Consider the following 12737-nt stretch of genomic DNA (forward strand, 5'->3'; position numbering starts at 1 on the left):
TGAATGGTGAGGAACAAAATGGTTGCATTTGGGCATCCATTGATAAATGCCTTTAGGAACTAAAAATCTCCTAAACCTACATTTAGCAATGGAGTGGCCTTTCTTGCAACAATAGAGACAAGAGAAATTTACATTTTGATTTTCTTTGCTATCTTCATCCTTTATAACATATTTATATTTTTGATATGGATTAACCATACTTTTTCGAAAGTTTGATTTGTCGATAGCAAAGGTAATCTTGGGCTCAAGAGCCTTGTCAAGTTTGGCCTTTAGGTTTCTCACTTCACCTTGCCAAATGTAACAAGTATCACACCCAAAGTTCATCATTCTACTTCTAAGGTCCTCATAACTTGTTTTTGTGCTTTCCACTATAGAAGCTTTAAGTGCCTCAAGTTTCCTTTCGGATTCTTGAATTTTATGTTCCAAATGAGAAAAAAAATTCTTATTTGAGGCAAGCCTTTTAAAGGCCTCTTTCGCTTCATAGTGTAAAGTATCAAAAGCAGTTTGCAATTCATGATGAGACATACTAGAGGATTTTTCATATTTAGCATGTCGTACTTGTTTCTTCTTGTTCTTTTGATGAGCAGAGAAACATAGGTTTGCATTTTCATCTTCATCACTAGAACTTTCATCATCGGAGGAGTCGCTATCGCTTTCCCAAGCTATGTATGCTCTCCTTGGCTTTGATGGTTTCTTGTGTGATTTGTATGATTCTTTTTCTTTTGTCTTCTTGTTCATCGGACAGTCCGGTTTGTAATGACCCGGCTTTCCACACTTATAGCATGACCCTCTAGTCATTTTTCCTTTTGAGTCATCATTTTTAGAGTACCTAGATTGTTTCCGGAAGTTTACCAAGTTCTTCTCGGAATGTTGGATGTCGTTCTTTCTCACGTAACGGTTGTAGCGTTTGACGAACAGCCCCATATCTTCACTCTTGTCCTCTTCTTCTTCGTCACTCGATGAATAATCACTTTGCTCTTTTGCTTGAGACTTTGAGGAGGAAGTCTTTAGAGCTATTGATTTCTTTTCACTCACCTTTGCTTTGTCCTTCTTATCTTTCTTTTCGTGTTGTTCCAGGCTCAAGAGAACTTGTTCGTGCTCTTGTAGTTTACCAAACAATGTTGTTAAGTCCAATGTGGTAAGATCATTTGCCTCTTTGATGGCGGTCACTTTCGGCTGCCATTCCCTGTTAAGACATCTTAAGATCTTATTAGTAGCAATATCATTGGACACAGTCCTACCAAGTGAATGTAATCGATTGATGAGATGAGTGAATCTCTTTTGCATGTCAGCAATGGTTTCCCCTTGCTCCATGAAAAAGAGATCAAACTCTTGTGTTAGTGTATTGATTCTAGCCAACTTAACATCGTTCATCCCCTCATGGGCAATTTGTAGTGAATCCCACATGGCCTTAGCAGTAGGACAATGGGATACACGATAGTATTCATCTACACCTAATGAGGAGATTAGGATATTTTTGGCTTTCCAATCATAATTGTATTTCTTTTCATCATCATCGGTCCATTGTGCTTCGGGCTTAGGCACCAATTCGTTGTTCTCATTGGTCATGGTTATTTGAATTGGACCATTGAGAATAACGTTCCATATTTTTCTATCTATGGAATTTATGTGCACCCGCATACAGTCTTTCCAATAACTATAATTTTCACCATTGAAAACGGGAGCTCTATTGTAAGCCCCTTTAGGTTCGTTAGCCATTTTCTATCAAAGTTATATTTTGAAGCACGGAGTGAACCGGAGCTCCTGATACCACTTGTTAGACCATGGCACGGATCTAGAAGGGGGGGTTGAATAGATCCCAATAAAAAACTTGAATCGGCGCTACCAATTAGAAATTGTTTTTGAAAAATTATTTTAAATGCGGAAGCGGCCGAGGAAAATTTTAGTCTAAAACGAACCGTTATTGGAAAACCGGATATGCGTTAAGCTAATGGAATAGAGATAAAGTGAAATACGAATCACTACACTATTTGCACAATCAATGATATGTTTCACTTACTAGCAAGCCTAGTTCCAATGATCCAAAATACCAAATTAAACTAGATGCAAACTTAAGACAACTTTGGCTTATGCAAATTAACAAACACTTGGTGTGCATAAACACTCCAAGTGATATTTGAGTTGAGTAAGTAATTCAAATTGACCTAGTACAATATACTATTGTACTTTGTATTCAAACAGCAGTTTTAATCTCTTACTCAACTTATATCAACGTTTGGTAAAATAGCTTAAACTAAAATCACTTAATTTTTAAGCTAAAAAACGATTATGCAGAAAATTAAAGAAGATAGAGATTTGATGAGGCAGTTCCCCCTCCGTCCTCGCTTCGGGGTACGTCTGCCCTCAATTCTAAACTTAGAATTGAGATGATTTAATTAGATATCACCTGTGAAATTTAACCGTTTATACAAGGATTGCAAAGCAAGTAAACAACAGAACTCCCAATGTGTTGAATGATGCTTCCTATCCTTGCTCCTTGATTCAAGATGAATCAAGACCTTCGATCGTTGTTGCTAGACCTCCGATTCCAGCCCCTTTGCTGAAGAATCTTCCGTTCTTCAAACCCTCGGCCCGGCTGATCTCAAACACAACGAATCGAACCCGAATCCTTCACTTCAATATCACTGAATCCGCTACTAGACTGAAGAAGACTTCCTCTTCTCAATCACCTTCGCTCAGCTGAATATTGATGAAGCAATTCGTCCAAAAACCCCAAAACAAAACCGGTATTGGAGGACAAAACCCTAACGGTTTTATTCAAGAAAGAACCTGCCACAAGCTTCAACCCGAACCGGATTCTCCGATCACAGCTTCGAACCTTATCACCTTTAATCGATCACGAACCACATCAAAAATGATTGTGTGTAGTTGATGTGTTGTGAAATGTTGAAGATGAAGATGATGAATCATGGACACCTTTTTCACTCTTTCTTGTTTCCTTGAACACTTGAATTCAAATTTGCAAATGTTAGTTGATAAAAGTGTTTTGACTTCTATTTATAGTAACTAGCAAACCAACCAAAAATAACAGCTTTTCAAACAGTAGAAAGTACTCAGAAAACTGAGTTTTCGCACAAGCGGTCGACCATAGGTCGGCGTGCGCTGACCCGTGGGAAATGCGCCGACCCCTATGGTCGACTCAAAGGTTTCATGCGCTGACCCGTGGATAGCATCACTATACCATGCGCCGACCTGGGGTCGACTCAAGGGTTTCATGCGCTGACCCGTGGCTAGCATCACTATGCCATGCGCCGACCTGTGGTCGACTCAAGCAAGCATGCGCTGACCAATCTCAAATTTGTCTGAGTTACGCGCTGACCCGTGAGCTATGCGCCGACCCTTATGGTCGACTCAAAGTCTTCAAATCTGCAAAAAATTGTGTTTTGTGATTTTCATGCATTTCGTCATGATCACACTTTGTCCACATATGTTTTTAAGAATTATAACAAATTTAGATAAGTAGGAAAGGATATGATAAATAATGTGTTGCATTTATTTGTAGACGTGCATGGTGGTCATTTGTCATCATCGAAACTTGCGATCGTGCGTTGTCTGACACTTTGCCTTTACAGATATGTTCATCCTAACCGATGACGGATATTCTTCCCTTTGAGTCTATCCTTGATATGTTCACTTTAATCAGTGACGGATATTCTCTTTCTTCGGTCTTTTGCCCAGTAACCGGTAGTTGTAAACCCTATTTTTGGATTTTCCCCGACAGGTTATTCTTGCCCAGCAATTGGTAATGAATGTGCCTCCCGTTGCCCTCAGCGATCCATCCTTGATATGTTTACCCTAACCGGTAACAGATGTCCTCCCTGTCAGATTTGTTATCCACTTACCCAGTTACCGATAGTGGATAATATATTTATGTTACTCCTGTGTATAAGATTATCTCTTCCCTAGTTGAGTTTGAGTGCATATTTCCTCAATGGGATCACTTTTTCCTGCTTGGTTCGAGTATTTCAGTTTTGTTCTGATCTACCCGTTTCCCCTTGCAGGTGTTCTTTTCGTCCCCAGCTGAGTCTTTCCATTTATTCATTTTCATGAAATCTCTCGTGTCCCCCAGCAGTTTTAAGTCGCAGTTTGGCCTACGCATAACCTTTTATCCCCTCAGAGTCTCTGTCTCCCCAGTGAGTCTTCCTTGTGGAATGCATTCTGCTCCTGCGGACTTTCAGTCTCTCCAGATTCTTTTCTCTTGTGGCAAAATTTTCCCCACAGATGTTATTTTTAGCATTCATATCATCATATGCATCATGAGGTCTCTTAGGGACCAAAATTTGTTTCTATGTTGTTATTTAAGTCCATTCTACTGAGTCGATATGAAGATTTTAACCTTCAACTCCTCAGCTAGAACGTCCTTAAATAGGGGCAGCTGTAAGACCCCAATTTTGACCCTAAGATCCCTCATGTCATCTCATCATATGCATTAGCATTGGGATCACAACTTGGCATCCTCCTTACCCCTCATTCATTGGGTTTGTATTGGGAGAGATCATCAAGCACATTTGATTGTATCATACTTCATTTTTCTTTATTTATTAACCAAAATACCAAAAATATGTCATTGTATAGTTTAAATCTTTTGTAGGTAGTATGTATGATCACCTATGATCTATCAAGCTCATATATAGGATTTCAGACCCTCATTGCAAGGAGCTCAATCAATAATTGGTCCATATTGGCTTTAAGAATCATATATGAATCCCCTTTCTCTTCACATGTTATTTTGATCAAGAAATCATCAAGAGTTTGGAGTTGGTTTGCCTTGGAAACCCTAATTCATTTGGGTATCTTATGTGACTTCTTCAACAAGTTTCCTTAGTAATTAATCAAATTATTCAAGGGATATTTCAAATTTCATAATCTTATGCATATATGATCCTCCATGAGTCCCAAAAGTCAAGAGAATGTCAAGCTAGCAAGATGGTTCATGGTGGTTGATCAGAGGAAATCAACTAGTCAAAATTGGGGTTCCCTAGACCCTATATCCTACAATTTTTATTATATGAAAATTATTCCAAGAGAAACGGTACTCTAAATGAAATTCCAAACAACTTTCGTGTTGAAGTCAAGAACTAGTTTTGCTTGGAAAGTCATTTTAGTGGTGAAAGATTATAGGTCATTTTGTTTAAACCCTAATTTGGAATTCAACTTTCCAAGGCCATAACTTGATCATTTTTATGAGATGAAATCCATTCAAATTGAATGATAAAATTCAAGATGTCTACTTCAACTTTTATGTTTGTAGGAAGTTCAAATTCAACTTTCAAATGCATGTGCCAAGTGAAAACATTATAGGTCATTTTGGGCCAATACCATTGAACAGGTGATTTTCCTCAACTTCTAAAATATATAACTCCTTCATGCCAAATCCAAATTAGGCCAAATTTGTGACCAAATTGAAGAGGTTTGAAATAGCTACAACTTTGATGAAGGAACATTTCTCATTTGATGTCCATAGAAAAAGTTATTCAAGGTGGAAGAAGTGAGCATATGGCTTGGTACTTCGAAAAAAAATTATATGTTTGATTTCCCAAACTTCCACCTCAAAATTCATCATGATCCAAGCTTCAAATGAAAACGTGTCCAACATGAAAGTTGTTCTCCTTGATCTCACCTTTCCAAAAAGTTCAAAGTTGTCTCATTTGGATAAAGTATGTGGTAATTGCGCATGGGTGAAAGTTGAAGCACCATTTGGATATTTTCAAGGTCCAATTTCCATTCACACTTGCATGAGCTTCCAAGTTGATTTTAGTACATTGCACATTGTTTTATGGATCAGATGGCATCATTTCATGGGCCTCATGCACGCCCATGCAAGCACGCAAAGGAATTATTCAAATTTTTGCCAAAATTGGAAGTGTGCAAATATCATTCTCTATGGCTGTAAATAGAACCTTTCTTGCTCATAATTAAAGACCTCGTGCCCAAGCTTTGATTCAGAAACCCCAAACCCTCACCATCGAAGGATAAGCTTGAAGATTTTCTTTGAAAATCGAGTTTCAAATCTCCAACTGTTTTGAAATTGAAACTCCAAGAGTTCATCCCTTTCCTTGATCTATTCCTCTTCCATCAAGCATCTGAAGCAAGGCCAAGCATAATTGAAAGCAAGATCGTGCCAATCTGAAGCTCCATTGAAGGTGAATTTTCAGATTTTTCATCTCTTCGATTCTCACTCAATTCTCCATTATTCTTGTTGATTTTTGGTTGTCTGAAGTCCTATCAATGTAGGCAACAAGATTGAGTTGCTTTGAGGTCAAATCGAAGCAACTCAGTTCATGATCCTCAAAATTCAACTCCTTGTATCTTCTCATATACTTGGAGTTAGACAAAATTGAGACCAGATTCGAGCTCCTGGGCATTTTTTCTTTAAATCCATGTCTTGCTTTTTCATTTTGGTGATGGTTGGAGGTGGACCAGTCCGGTGAGGTCCACTGGAGAAGAAGACCGGAGCTCTGGCTCCGGCGATGTGTTGGCAAGCTCCTCAACCACAGGATCCATTCAATTTGTTCTAATCATGAGCGTTGGTTATGATTATCACGCGTGTTGCGCAGATGACTGATGATCACATAGAACGCGCACTTTGGACCATTTGATCTGCCACCTCAATTAATGAGGGAGATCAGATGGTCCACGTATTTTGTAATTTCTGAATTTTCATTTTAATTGCTTTATTTTCATTAATTCATATTAATTTTAAAATTGATCCAAAAAATATGGGACTTTCACCAAAAAAATTCAAATATTTTTCTCTTTCATTTTCTGAATTAAATTTATTTTTCGGGATCAATATTGAAATTCTAGTAACAGACTATCGATGTCACACTGGATGTTATGACATCCAATTCTGCGCAGACAGGTAATGTATGCAGAAAGTAAATGTAAAAGGCAGTAAAAGACACAGAGAATTGTTTACCCAGTTCGGTGACAAACACACCTGCGTCTGGGGGCCACCAAGCCAGGGAGGAAATCCACTATAAGAGGTATTAATTCAGGACTTAAACCACCAGTTTAATCTTATCACTTAAGACCTACCCAATGCAATTTCAATCTAAACTAAGACCTGAGTTCCTACTCACTCCCCCTCAATCACAGCAGTGATTACAACCTTTAATAATTTTAAAGTCAGTGGTGAAGATATACTTCAAACAACTCTTGATTGTGCTTAAAAACTTTAATCAAGAAACACAGCACTCACGCTTAAAAGCTTAGAGTGACACAACAATTACAACTCAATAAACACCCTAGTCCAATGCAACCATCTGGGTAATAATTGCTTGGCTCACAAGTAAAAACTAATTCAAGACACAAATAAAAGTACAGCAAGGATCTATACTTATATATTTAAATCTTCACGCTTCAAACCCCTGAGTTGCTGAAAGTAGGATTGCCATCCTTTTATAATGCAGCACTTGAGCCTTGTACTTGAATTTCCTAAAATTAAGGTCAAGCAAGTTAACCTAATTTCCACACATTAGGGTGCTAACAAATAGGCTATATGCTAGGTCTCTTAATTTTAGCACAGCTGTTAGTTTCTTGGATTTTAGCACAGTTGTTAGATTCCTGAAAAACAACCTGAGATAAATACTGAAACATAACAGAAAAACTAACTAGCCTATACTTTAGCATCTGCTGTCAGGGATGAATGTCATAACATTCAGTTTGACATCCAGAAAATAGGCTATATGCTAAGTCTCTTAATTTTAGCACAGCTGTTAGTTTCCTGAAAATCATCCTGAGATAAATACTGAACCATAACAGGAAAAAACTAACTAGCCTATACTTTAGCCTCTGCTGTCAGGGATGAATGTCATAACATTCAGTTTGACATCCAGTAAATCTTGTATTAGCTAATCCTGCAGCATACTACTTAAGCAGGTCATGACATCAGTCAAGACATCTAAGTACAGTAAGTGTTTTAACACAAAATGCAGCCAATTAAAAACATCTACAAATATTAATATTTTTCATGATTTAATTGTTTTTATGCATATTTTTAATTGTTTAAAAATACTTCTGACTTTTCAAAAATAATGAAATTTTTTCCCCAAGGTCCTTTGACCTTGTTTGACCTATGATAAATCTCTTGGTCATTTATTTGGTGTTTTGAAGAGATTTTAGGTTTTTTGATAAAACATAATTTGTTTTAATGCATTTTAATTGATTTTTAATTTGTTTAATTGAAAATAAATTGTGTTGAGCTATTTTTATTGACTTGTGAAGTTTGACTATTGTGGTTAGGCCTTGGTCAAGGTTGATTTGACTTTTGTTGGATTAAAATCATTGGATTTAAGGGGTTGATGAAATGTACATTCCATCTCCCAAAATGAATGAATGATTTTATTTTGATAAAAGTCCTCCCATGACCAATTTGTGTTTGTCTCATTTCTCCTCCCTCATCATCTTCAATCCCTTTCTATCCCACTCCTCTCATTGGCCAATTGTCGCAGCCTGAAAAATACAGAGGTGCGAAAAAACAACCGGCGAGAAAGAAATGACAGAAGAGTTGCCACCGTGCGTTATTTATCCCAAAGGAGGGAAAGGAAACGCTCGAAGTAAACCTGGAGAAAGGAAAGGAAAAGATAAGGTCTCGCAACCAAATCTTGGGTTTGGGAGTCGATTATGCGAAGGGAAGGTATTAGCACCCCTACGCATCCGTAGTACTCTACGGGATCCACTCTTGTTTGTTTCCTGTCTAAAGGGTGTGTGTTTATCTAATGTACTATTTACTAAAAGGGTCAAAGAAAATGACTCGCACGGATATCGCATCCATTGCATACGTATCTCATCTGAATATGAGAATCAGAGTCTTCGTAGCTCGGGTACCTATGGGTTAAGGATAAGTGTGCTCGCTAAGACGTCGCGTCTTATGCCTACGTATCTCATCGGGAATGAGAATCAGAGCAAAACGTAGTTCAGCTAACTACGGGAATAAGGGTCTCGATTGCAACTAGGGCAAGAGAAAGGGGAAGTCTCGATCGCAACGAGGGCGAGAGAAAGGATCGCAACGAGGGCGAAAGCAAACAAGGATTAGTTATTAGTCGTTAGTCAAACTCGGCAAGACATCGCATCTTGTGCCTACGTATCTCATCTGAACATGAGAATCAGAGTTGCCGTAGTTCGGCTCACGCACGCCGAAACAAAACACACGCACAAAAAGGCAAACATGGAACCCGAACGCCAATCGCTGGGCTTACATCAGCTTCCGAACCAAACATACCCACACTGGAAACCAGATGCCACTTGATGGACTTATACCGGACTCCAAGCACTCAACAATAGGATACGGAATGCCAATCGCTGGGCTTACATCCATATCCTAACACACACAAGAAGAAACAAGCAACAAGTTACTAAGGAGTCGGGAACTCGAGCCTAGCAACTGTCAAGCAAACACACACAAAGAGGAAAAGGGTGCCCGGAGAGATCTCGCACGATCTCCTGCCTACGTACCTCATCTGGTATGAGGATCAGAGCAACGTAGTTCCCCTTCATAGGGATTGCCATCTGAACATGGACTTACAAAAGGAGGACACCAGTTGTGTCAAAGGAGAGTGGGCAATGTGTTCACGTCCTGGCAGTAGGTGTCGCAGCTCGCTGAATCGAGTCTTAGGCAGTTACCTCTTTGCAATAGAACGGACTACATGCCACAAGATCGGAGACGCACGAAAGGTCTAAAGGAAATGGGGAAGCTCTGCCCTAGAGTTATCATGCAATATGTACTTAAGTGTTTAGGATTTACAAATGGGAACATCTACCTATGTTAGCATGCAAAGAATATGGGAATTCTACCTATGTTATCATACAAAGGGATAAGGGAGTCCTACCTATATTATCATACAAAGAGTTTTATCTAATTGGTGCTACCTAATTGGAACAAGAATCGACGAATGGAGCGAGGAGAAGTGTTAGGGATAAGGGTAGATGGCGATGCATGAAGCAATCGACTTACAAGGTTGATGGCGATGCATAAAGCAATCGACTTACAAAAGGGTGGATGAATACGTGCTGGTTCTGTTAGGTTTTGAGAAATGATTACTCGACGTTGGATCGAGGTTTTGATCTTGTTTTGAAATGGTTATCAAATGTTCATTTTAATTCTTGTATTTACAGATGAATAAAGAATAATAAATAAAAAAAAATATTATATATTTCATGGGAGAGGGATACATTTGTTATGAATGGGGATTGTTCATGGCAAACAAACAATAATAATACATGCCTCATACATCATACAAGTAGGCAACAGCCAATCAGACAATAAGATATTTAAACAAGTATGTGATCAAATCAAATAATCAAAGAAATGAAATGAATGAGCATTAAACAACGTATGAGTGTAAGTGTAAGGGAACCGGCTCATTGTAAGAAAGCCCAAGAGTAAGCTATGTGAGGTTGATGGCGATGCTTAAAAAGCAATCGACTTACAAGGGTGTGAAAATGGGCTCGATATTAAATCGAGAAAAATATGATTTTTTATAGTTTTAAAATGGTTTTGAATTAAATTAAAATACAACAACTTTACATTATTAACAAAATGAACATATGAGTGTAATAAAGGCATAAACATAAAAAGAAACGAAAATGCTAAAAGAAAAAATAATATAGCTAAAAGAAATAAAATGCCAAAAAATGCCACACATGAGTATTGAACCCACCCCACTCAAGAATATACACACTGCCCTTCTCCACCAGACCACTCATCATTATCTGCTACTGAGATACTACGTTAAATATATGAACCGGGCTAAAAAATAAAAAGATTTTAAAAAAACAAAATTAACATTTTTATGGTTTTTGTGTTAAAAATAAATTAAATTAAATAATAAAAGAAAAATTAAAAAAAAGAAAAAAGAAAATGGAAACACAGAGGTTCGTCTTCATCGCCATCGTCCTCCCCACCTCACGAACTCAACCTTCCCAAACTCACTCCTTCACTCTCTCTTCTCTCGGTAATGTTCATCAACACTCACCAAACTTCACATTTCTCTCAATCCCACTCTCGTTCTCAACGAACCCCTCTCAATCACTCTCAGCTCTCACAAAAACAATCAAACAACAAGCATGAAGAGAAAGAAAAAGAGTAGGAAAGAAAGGTTCTTACAGAGCGTCGCTGCGGTGGTGGTGATGGATGCGAAGAAAACTGGCCTCCAGGTACGATTTTGGGGTTTTAGGTTTTTCTCTCTTTCAGATTTTTGCCTCCACCTCTCTCTGTTGCCTGCCTCTTTTTTGATTAGGGTTATTTTTCTCTGTTTTCGCCTCCAGGTCCTCTTTCTTCACTGATTCATTCTCCCTTTTATATTTCTGCAGCTAGGGTTTCAAATTGGTGCCCTTGTGTTCAAAAGAAGCATCCTGCGAAACACTTTTTGATACCCAGAAATTGGTCCATCTCGTTTGATACTTGGAGCTGGAACAGGTAACCTGAGCATGTGCCTTCTTCTTTGTTTTTGTCTCTATTCTGTTTTGGGATTTTTCTGACTTTTGCATTTTACTGTTGGCTAATTAATCCTTTTTACTGCAGTGAAAATGGAGGGCTTGGTTTGATTTCAACATCTGAAGGATGGTTTGTGATTTTTCCTTGAATTTTAGTAGTTTCATGGTGAGTCAACATATCTCATGGCTTGGTGCATAACCATTCCATAGCAGCAACAGATGTGGTAGCAGGTTTGTTGTTGCATTTGGTTCATAGTATTCTTAATCACATTATCCACAATGTTTGGAAGTTTAGATCTGTCTGTGAGCTGTGGCATTGCCCATGTGACAATAGATTGGCATTGAGATGAACTCAGTTTTTTTTTCACAGGCACAAATCCAAAAGCATAGACATCACTTTTATCAGTCAATTTACCATCTAAAAGACACTCTGGTGCTACATACCCCAATGTCCCTGAAAGCTTGATGTTATTCTTGTTTTGGGACCCATCAATTATTGCAAGACCAAAAATCAGAAAACTTGGCATTGAAGTTTGCATCTAAGAGAATATTAGAAGATTTCATATCTCTATGGATCACTGCAGGGTAACAGTGCTCATGCAGATACTTCAAGCCTCTTGCTGTGTCAAGAGCAATCTTCATCCTCATGTGCCATGTCAATGCAGAGCCATGAGAAGGTCCAGGTAATTGAGTTTCCAATGATCCATTTTGCATCAACTCATAGATAATAAACCTTGAATCCTCATGAGTTCCACAACCAAGTAGAGAAATTACATTTGGATGTTGAATTTCACTTAACAATTCCACCTCATTCTCATACTCTCTTTCTGCATATTGACATTCACAGTTCAACCTCTTGATTGCAACCAACAAATTATCATCCAAACTAACCTTGTAAACACATCCAAAACCAACTTCACCTAAGATGTTACTTTCCTTGAAATTTTCAGTGCCTTTTTCTATTTGCTCATAGTCAATGATTGGAACACACCCTTTCTTACCAACCTTCTTCACAGAATTGAATTTACTCAAAATTGGTGCAAAACCAAGTCCTTTCTCAGAGTCTGAATTTTGAAGGTTTTTCTTCCTTTTTGTTGTGTGAATTTGCAGCTGGCGTGCAGTCCTAGGTGAAGTAGGAGCAGGTCGTGTGAAGCAAGACATTGGCTCCACAATGCAACTGCCTCATGGCTGATGTTGATGATGATGACACGATGAGCTTGTTGGTTCCACTACAGGTCAAGACAAAGGTATGGAGTGTTGATGACTGAGCCTATTTTTGC

General features: G+C 38.3%; 1 pseudogene; it reads right to left on the bottom strand.

The window, feature by feature from the left end:
- Positions 1-11618: 11618 nt before the first annotated feature.
- LOC127136342 (probable receptor-like protein kinase At1g80640) lies at positions 11619-12618 on the bottom strand (annotated as a pseudogene).
- Between the last annotated feature and the right edge of the window lie 119 nt (positions 12619-12737).

The sequence above is a fragment of the Lathyrus oleraceus genome, chromosome 4 (genome assembly GCF_024323335.1).
Source record: "Lathyrus oleraceus cultivar Zhongwan6 chromosome 4, CAAS_Psat_ZW6_1.0, whole genome shotgun sequence".
Taxonomy (NCBI): domain Eukaryota; kingdom Viridiplantae; phylum Streptophyta; class Magnoliopsida; order Fabales; family Fabaceae; genus Lathyrus; species Lathyrus oleraceus.